Source organism: Penaeus monodon, chromosome 20, assembly GCF_015228065.2.
Source record: "Penaeus monodon isolate SGIC_2016 chromosome 20, NSTDA_Pmon_1, whole genome shotgun sequence".
Lineage (NCBI taxonomy): Eukaryota > Metazoa > Arthropoda > Malacostraca > Decapoda > Penaeidae > Penaeus > Penaeus monodon.
In genome coordinates this window covers 36,321,406-36,321,925 of record NC_051405.1, presented here as the reverse complement: position 1 = coordinate 36,321,925, position 520 = coordinate 36,321,406, and positions in this window count along the sequence as shown.

Sequence of the window (520 nt, the reverse complement as noted above, 5' to 3'; positions counted from 1 at the left end):
TAAATCTTTTTGGCCAAGGGCTAAGGGAGACAACCCTGACAGAAAACATGCCTGTGCCCTAAGGCTTGAGATCCCATTTTAGCCTAGGGCTAAGATAACTTACCCCTATAAAAAAGGGGCTCAGGGAGTGATGACTCTTGTTTTATTTTGATCAGTAAAGATCTTATGAATGTTTCTAAATCACTTACAGTGAAGAGTGTTCTTGAGTTCTCTGGCATTGTGGGTGCAAGCCCGCCTCTGACTTATGATGCTGATGAAAATGAGCTGTACATCCCCCTACAAACACCCCCATTCCTCCATTCTTTTGGCACTCTCTTGTCTCCTAAACATGCATGTGCTTCCTATCATCATCCCTGCCTCTTTACACTTACTATGCATGAACATAGTAAGTGAAAAATAAGAATTATCATAATATATGGCATGTACAACTTATTCCCCCACTCCCTTGGCACCTCCTGATCTTGAATATGAAATAAGAATTCTTTTGATTTATGTCTTTCTCTTTACTTTACTCAGTACC